At 38.9% G+C, this 5,838-nt stretch overlaps 1 long non-coding RNA gene across 1 annotated transcript; it reads left to right on the top strand.

The window, feature by feature from the left end:
• Window positions 1-255: 255 nt before the first annotated feature.
• On the top strand, window positions 256-1,367 carry LOC120432874. The gene is made up of 2 exons (XR_005608153.1): window positions 256-438; window positions 817-1,367. It is a non-coding gene; the product is annotated as an uncharacterized LOC120432874 (long non-coding RNA).
• Window positions 1,368-5,838: the final 4,471 nt, after the last annotated feature.

Raw genomic sequence — 5,838 nt, 5'->3', positions numbered from 1 at the left:
AACTGTAACTGTAATTAATTAGAATTACACAAGCAGATTTTACTTTATTCTGGTTTCTTCCAGACTCAACCAGGGATGAGGCTCTTTACAGTAGGAAGTTTCTTGGCTTCATCTGAATCTTTCTTGGTTTTCAGTCCTATAGAAGTGCATGGATTGTGTTTTTCCCCTTCTCTGGTTCCACACATACATGCAGCTGTTAGCTATTAAACTCCAAAACCACACCCCTAAAGTATAAAAGGTTTTGGGTCACAACACCCACCAGCCACTGGATCCAGACACTGACCAATAAACCATAATTCCCGTGAAGTACAAGAGATTGACACAATGGAAGTAGGCGCGACCCACGCTGTTGCTCCATCCTATCTTGGATGGTCCATCTTTAACACTTTATGCTGCTGTCTGCCACTTGGGATTCCTGCTATTATCTTTTCCTGCAAGGTAGGGAACATTCCCTGACAATCAAGCTTTTTTTCTCCCTGCTCAAACTTTTGCTCTTCTGTACCTGCTTTCAGAGACACACCAAAAGATCAGAAACAATCATCTAAAGCCTTCCAGTCTTTTTGAATATCATTGCTGTTGTTGTTTTTAAAAAATAATAATAATAACCAGATAAAATACTTAAAAGCAAAATTCAAAGTAATATATTTGAATTTTTATTTTTAGGTTTTCTCCAGGCTGATTTGTTATGATTTGTGCTTATTAATATGTAGCCAGTCAGATTTCATTGACACATCATTTTTTCCATCACACATAAACATATCTCTCTAAGCAAGTTAAATATACAAGAAAAAAAATGTGATCTTTTTTTTCTTAAAGGCACAAAATGCAAACACTCTGGGAGAATCAGCTATTGCTGAGGAAGCATCAAGGACGGCCAAGACCCTGAACATCATTGGAACAGTCTTTGGAGTAATCATCATCACCGTTTGGATTACAGCTACATTTATTTAAGAAAGAGAAGGCCAAATTTTGCCAGAAAATGAAGAGTAAAAATCAAAAAAGTTTTTATAATTATGTGCTACACCTCCTCTACATGGATCATTAATTAGGCATATATGTCTGTAGGTCCTTGTTCACATATGTTTGCAGACTGTGTTTAATCGGCTTTTTCCATTTAAAATAAAAAAACAAAATGATATGAAGATTATAGGAAGAACAATGAGTGCATGTCAGCATCAGAGTACTGCACGAGTGTGCCATTTACTAAAAGGAAGGAAAAAAGGCATATTATTGTAAAAATATAGTTTTTATTTGTCTTATTTACATTTATGTTAGCGTGGGCCGTGATAAAAGAAGAAAATATATAAAAATTGTAACAAAGGGTGTTTATTATAATAAAAGCGCTTCTTTTAATTTGATAGTGAAAATTGTCTGTGGCTTATTTTAAACATTTCTGTTTGTAAAACATCTATTATTGGGTTTATGATACTTGACACCTCCTTTCCTTTGGCAACTGGTGGCCATGTGGTAAATATTGCCTCTGTTTTTGTTCCATTTCTTACATTGACTTGGATTTTATAACCTTCTGTAAATTAAACATTAATATGGATGCATAAAAGATGTACCATATGTTTATTCAGTCTTGTCTTCACCTTCAGAGAATTCTCTTTTCCCAAAATTCCTTCAAGATGAGAAAACAGAGGCATTTCCCTGGGTCCTCTGAAGTTTTTCAACTTACTGTCTGTATGATCATAAACAGACTCAAGAAGCAGGCAAGGTCGTGGTGCTTACTTGAAATATATTCTATATTCTATATTTATGTGGTGTAAATAAATACAATATTCTGGGAAACTGGGAACAATAATTTGAAACATCAAATGAAGTTAAAATTATGTTTTACGTGTGACCCATCCTGCAGTAAATGATTATAAATGAAAATACAGAAATTTAAATATTCTAGAGGACAGTCTGGGCAATGAGCTTCCACAACTTTTTCTTTAATTTTACACATGTATTTCTGTCAACTTTAGCCTAAAGTTGACAGATTTCTTTCTGTAGCTGCAGCAGCATATTGCAACATGTTCAGCTATGTTGAAATCCTGCAACTTGTTCTTATATTGAGATAGCTCAAGGATTAAATGTGCACTTAAACTATACTTTACACTGACAAAAAAGCTATTTTTACTAGTCAGGACCACTTAAGATTAAAGTAGGTTGTATGAGGCCCATGATGTAAAGTATGTTTCACATCCCGGACTTAAAGGATATATAGCCTTTATAACATAGAATAATGACAGACAGAACAGGCTTATAAAATCATTTACAGCCTATAGAAAGTATTTTAAATGTTGAAATTTAATTGAGCTTTGAAAGTTAAGACAGCAAGAGTGGGATGGACCATGCAACAAGTGCTTAACTGTAGAAATTAAACACACTAAATACTTCTGTCGAATCAAAAGATACAACTTAAGCAGTAATTATAGTGTGAAATAGATATTATTCATAGAAATCTCCATCAGGGAAGAAATCAGAGCCTAACTTGTTTGGTTATTCCTCTGAAACCTTAGGAAATAAGAACTGTGCTACAACCAATGTGTAGAAATTAGATATGACCTGTGTTCTGCAACCATTTCTGCCATCATGTGGCAGTATAGGATTTAACATCTCATTCTGCTCATTCTACTGGGGCTTATAGTATAGGAGCCACACCTTTTAATCCATCCATACATGCTCATTCATGTGGTCCTGTCCCTTACCTCAATTCTAACCCTATGTCAAGATGTGCCTCCAAACACTATCAGTACAAGGTTTTTAAATGTATTCATTTTTTATTTAACTAACAGCGCAGACCTGGCATGCCCATAGATTATATCAGGGATAGCAGCCCAGTGAAATAGAGCAGGACTATTATATTATATTATATTATATTATATTATATTATATTATATTATATTATATTATATTATATTATATTATATTATATAGGTCAGGGACAGATGGCTTACAAATAAATCAGCATAACACAATTTTTATGTGTATATGAGCTCCCATGTGCACACCTGTGTGCATGAGTGTGCATGCATCAAAAGGTTTCTCCATGTAATGATCTGCTAGAGGGTGTGGTGAGCCATAGCCGTCCCCCCCCATAGCATGAAGCAGGCGCGGAGGAGACCCGAGCCCGTACTTCCATAGGCTCCTCAGAGTGCGAAAACCCAAGGAGGACCATCGGAGAGGCAACCACGCCACCCTCCCGCAAAGAGCTGAGGAAAGCCCCAGACATGGCGTCACCCAACAACCAAGGTGCAGAAACCACAGAGGGCCACAGTGACGAGCCCGCAGGGCCTGCCAGCAGCCACACCAGGGTGGACCAAGCCACGGTCTCAGAGGCCATCGGGAGTGAGTCAGGTGCATACCTCAGCATCCAGCCCCAAACGGCAAGAATGACCAAGGCACCAACGGCTGAGGGTATCAGCCACCAGCAGATAGTGTGGTGGGTGGAGCTAGACCTCTACACCTGGGGGGGTGTAGAGGTCTAGCCCTATATGTATGTGTTATGAGACTATCAGTAATGTGGATGTCTTGGCTGCGGAATAAAAAGGAGGCACAGGTGGACAGAAGACGACAGAGGAGGAATGTCTCCCCTGCACCCTGGAGACACACCTGTACCCCAAGGCCTTATGTGTGGTGGGTGAGATGGAGCAGGAAGAGGTGAGGCAGTTGGGGATGGGGAGGGAAGGAATGGGGGGGGCGGGAAGCCCCTCCCTGGGGCCAGCTCACCCGCTGACCCCAATAGGCACCCCCACCAAAGCTAGGGGGCCCAGGCCCGTCCAGACCGGGGCTCACAGCAGCAGCACCGCCAATTCTTTATTTATACATCATTGGGTGTGTGTGTGTGTGTGTGTGTGTGTGTGTGTGTGTGTGACCCCATAAACGACTTCCCTAAACCTGCTGGTCTGGAAAATCCAACAGTTCATCTATATGTAAAAAAGGCACTTAGACTTAAACTGACATAGCTACGTTTATCCTGCCATAAAACAATTAAACAAGGCACGACCTTTCCCATGCTCCCAGAGTGTGGGTGTGAAAACCAGAACACCCTGGAAATGCACACAAAGCCTACTAAAGATCACACATCTTATCACTACACAATCGATTATACACCTCTAAGCATATATGGAAACTTATATCATTAAAAGCTTATACTGACTACTAAGTACAATTTTCCATTGACAGACCCCCATTTCCGCCAGCGCATCAGAGGCCCCAGACCACCCAGGGGCAGCTACGCCACCATGCCAGTGACCCACGTCCGCCAGTGCACCCACACCAGCCCTGCTGCACGCAGCCACCAGGAAAACACCACCCAAGTGTTACCAGAGCCCCCACTAGAACATGACCTACTCTTAAGATATCCATCATGAATCACATCACATTAAATTACTGAAAACATTTACTTCACCTCTCACTATCATTTCTTTATTTCTTTATTTGCCAAAAATATATTTCATGACAAGCTTCACTGATTTGAATTGCTCCATCTGAAAACATAAATCGAAAGCTGGACAGCATGAACAAGCATGAGACAAGTGAGAGCTCTGGTTAGGAGTGAAGCAAGTGTACAAACACAATGAGAAAGGCAGTGTGGGTGGGGAAATGCATTCCTGATGTGAGAACTGCATCAAAGGGATGAAGAAAAACTGTGACACTTGAGTGAACTCGCGGTTAAATGATCTACTCTGCTTGGTTGCAAAGAAAACACATTGATGCAAACTTGTCAGAGCCACCGGTTTATTGAAGGTCAAGTTTAAGAAGTTGTGTAAAAAAAGTTAGTTTCTTTTAGTGTCTATGTCTTAAAACATTGGTGAAATTATTTTATTCACTGGGCACAGCTGAAGTGATTTACTGATTTTGCATGTATTGACAAGTGAAAAAGGTTTTGTTTTCGACTGTTTGAGTGACAAATTCCTTAACTGTTTTGAGAACTGCTTTAAGAGTGGTGAGAGTAACGTTCCCAATGTGAGAGCAACGGGTTATGGCAGATGGCTTTCCTCATTCTGCCAGAGGTTTCTTTCTTTCCTTTAAAAGAGAGTTTTTCCTTGCCACTGTTGTCAAGTGCTTTCTCGTAGCTCACCAGGTTAAATTGAACTGAATTAAAAAATAATCATGTTTGTGACAGAAAGACCCATATGCAGGATTTTCAATCAAAAATTAGAAGAAAAAAAAACAACTTTTATTTAGGTGGAATGAACTGAAGTCCATAAAAACCAAAAAGAAAATTCATTGTAGAGATCAAAATCTTCCTGAGCTCCAGAAGCACAAATTAGTGTAAGATAAATAGACTAAAGGGACCTTAGTAAATGAATTCAGAGTTCAAAAAGCCCAAAGCTGATGGTCCTGAATGCAGCATGTTAAACCACAATCTCATAAATTTTCCCTTTATATCATTTTGAAAGACTTATTTGTGGGTTTTTAGGTTATTTTATTCCCAGCTACTCGGTTCCACTGTAATTATTCCTGCACTAGAGTTTCTCTTGCTTCTTTGCGATATGATAGATTTTTATATACCATGTGTTGATGTAAAACACTTTGAAACCCTGTTTTTGATATCTCAGATCAGGTTGTCATATCTTTAAAAAAAATTAAATTAATGAAATAAATAAAAAATAACAAAATAACATACAATGAGTCCAGGGCTCAGTCTGATGATCTGGTGAAATGTGTGCATATTGGTTGTAAATACAATTGGTTTTCTTATTTAACTCATTTTGGAAATTCTTTAAAAATGTGTTAACCTACATTCATATCACAAAGAGGTCAGCTCTATGTAAGCAGTTAAACCACACCCCAACACAATAAAATGATATGAGTCATAACCCCCACCAGCCACTCGATCCAGAC

This window comes from Oreochromis aureus, linkage group 14 (assembly GCF_013358895.1).
Source record: "Oreochromis aureus strain Israel breed Guangdong linkage group 14, ZZ_aureus, whole genome shotgun sequence".
Taxonomy (NCBI): Eukaryota; Metazoa; Chordata; class Actinopteri; order Cichliformes; family Cichlidae; genus Oreochromis; species Oreochromis aureus.
This window is presented reverse-complemented; position numbering and strand designations above follow the sequence as displayed.